This window comes from Cibotium barometz, chromosome 41, assembly GCF_041138505.1.
Source record: "Cibotium barometz isolate CiBa-2024 chromosome 41, ASM4113850v1, whole genome shotgun sequence".
In the NCBI taxonomy this organism is placed as follows: domain Eukaryota; kingdom Viridiplantae; phylum Streptophyta; class Polypodiopsida; order Cyatheales; family Cibotiaceae; genus Cibotium; species Cibotium barometz.
Window position 1 is genome coordinate 40,740,970 of NC_141086.1, and position 2,674 is coordinate 40,743,643.

The 2,674-nt window shown below is 48.4% G+C and overlaps 1 pseudogene; it reads left to right on the forward strand.

The window, feature by feature from the left end:
• Positions 1 to 252: 252 nt before the first annotated feature.
• On the forward strand, positions 253 to 2,069 carry LOC147614951 (7-deoxyloganetin glucosyltransferase-like; annotated as a pseudogene).
• Positions 2,070 to 2,674: the final 605 nt, after the last annotated feature.

Here is a 2,674-nt window from a genome sequence, read left to right on the forward strand (position 1 = left end):
AACACCCTTCGAATGGATGACGAAACCACCCAAACTCATGAAGCTTTCAGCCTTGGTAAAACGATAACATCGTCCTGACTCCTCACCTTGTCAAATGCGTCCGCTGTTACTTATCCCGCACTGGGAGGTGCTAAATGAGACTCGTGTGAGCTTCTACAAGTTACAACACACAACACACAGAGGTATATATCTCCTTCGCCGCTCTGTAACAAGCTGAATGAGACTCGTGTGAGCTTCTGAAAAGCTACACAGAGATAGATTTCTCCCTCGCACCTCTGTAACATGGGCCGGCCTTATGCGATTGTTTTCCCCTACCCCGTGCAAGGGCACCCCACGCCCATGATGCACTTCTCTATCAAACTAACCACGTATGGTATTATGGTTACCTTTGTCACCACAGAATATCGCCTTGCCCATATATGCTCAGAGCAGTAGCAGCACCTACGGGGAGCAGGCGTAACAGCGCCCTCCAAAAGCTTACGACAACTGGAGAGATTCGCCTTGTGGGGATCCCAGATGGGTTGCCGGATGGTAATGAGAGGAACCCTGTGGCCATGGATTTCATCAAGTCTGTGGTGGAGAACTTGAGAGACTGTTGGGGAGGCTCTCTGAGGAGGAGAGCTTACCCCGCATAGTATCTGATTCATTCATGAGAATCCCCAGAGTCTTCTTCTGGACGTTGTCCCTCGCCGTCTGCTCATTCTACATGAACATGTCCAAGCTTGTTGCCGCTAGCTACAACCCTTTTGCCAAAACAGGTGAGTTATCCTCAAGATTGTTTTCTACCAGAGGACTAAGCTACGTTGCAAGCCTCTGATTGTTTCTGTTTGGTAGAAAGTGGGCTGATAAAACTTGCGTCTTTCTTTTTTCTCTGTCTCCGTGTTCTGGGGGCCTCTGTGTGCTGGTGCTTGTTTCTTCGTAAAAAATAAATTAAAAAAAATCTACAGATTCTGGGGATGTACTGTAGGAGGGTGTGCGTGGTGGTGGTGGTGGTAGAAGGCTCATGGACTCACTGCTCAGGCTAAAGGCCACACATCATATATTGTCCAAAATGGGGTCGAATTTTAACCCAGGAGCTCTAGTTTTGGCCCCTAACCTAAGAGCCCCAGTTCTAGGATCCATACATTCATTACTAGGTTGAATCATAAGCTAAGAGCTCTAGCTAATTCCGTACTAGCTTAGGCTATTATAATGATGAAATTGAAAATTAAGCGTTATTATGTCATTCTTATGATTGAATGACATTATTTTGGCTGTATGCAATGAGCTCCTTAGGCTTCTAAGCCGGACATTAACCATATCCCTGTCGATTTTGCAGTCAAGTACAGGGGGGAGCTACCCATGATGACTTGTATTCCCGGCTTGCCTGCAATGGATCCATACGACCTCCCCTTCAACTCGGACTTCGACTTCGGCGAGGAAAACGGGCAATGGCTTTGTGAAGTATTAGACCATCGGTTTAGGAGGGTAAACGAGGCAGTGTGGGTCATTGCAAATTCATTCGAGGAGCTTCAGAGCCAAGTTGCAAAGGAATTAATCAAAGAGAGCATCCCTAAGCTACTCTTAATGGGTCCTTCGAGCAGCTCATTAATGGGCACCCAAGCTGGCAGTACCAATTATTCCGTGGATAGAAAGTCCGAGCTAGCCTCTGGGAAGAAGAAGAAGAGGAGGATTGCATGCAATGGCTAGACACGAAGAGAGAGGCTTCCGTTCTTTACATTTCCTTTGGCAGCGTGGTGACAAAGTCCCTTGAAGTGATGAAGGAGATGGCCATGGGGCTGTTGGCTTGCAAGCAAGCCTTCTTGTGGGCAGCACGGTGGGGATGGGAGGGTGCAAAGGAGTGCTTTCCGGACGAGTTTTGGGAGTTTGCCAAAGAAGAAGGCCAGCTCACCACCTGGACTCGACAGCTGAGGGTGCTATCCCACCCTGCAGTGGGTGGCTTCCTCTCTCACTCCGGTTGGAATTCCACTATAGAGAGTGTGAGCATGGGGGTTCCCATGCTGGCCTGGCCTTGCTTTTTGGACCAATTTACCAACTGCTGGTCGATTGGAAAATCGGGGGGGAGATGAAGAAGCTGGCGAATGGAGATGACGGTGGCGTTGGGGGAGGTGGAGAGGGCAGTGCGAGAGCTCATGCGAGGGGAGGAGGGAAACCTGTTGAGGAGGAGAGCGCCTGGCACTCTCAAGATGGTCGCAGCCACAAAAGCCTTGAACTGTTCGTGGAGGACATGTTTAGAAGAGCACAAGGTAACACGCCCCGTCTGCGGCTTAGAATGTATGCAACATATGCAAGCACTATCAGAGAATTTATATGATTTTGTGATTGTCGTCGAAAAATCCCAACCCACTAGTTGTCATGTCCAAATCCCAAGCCGATCTCCTAGGCTCCTCTTGTACACGCAAGCTTGGGGCTCTTTTTTGGCGGCCCTTGGTGGTGTTAGAGTAATTTATGGAATTTATATTTCCATGTGTCTCTCAATAGCTTACATACACCCCTTTCGCTGGGGAGAGTGAAGCATATGAGTGCCTTAATAGTCACCTTTTTTTAAGCAAGTCACTTATGTGTCGCCTCTTGATCTTGGAGGCGAGTGCTTACTTTGGCATCCTATTGACCCCCTCACATGGGTCTCCCCTTTGCTTCATCTATGCATGCTACTGTCTTAGTAAACTCTAAA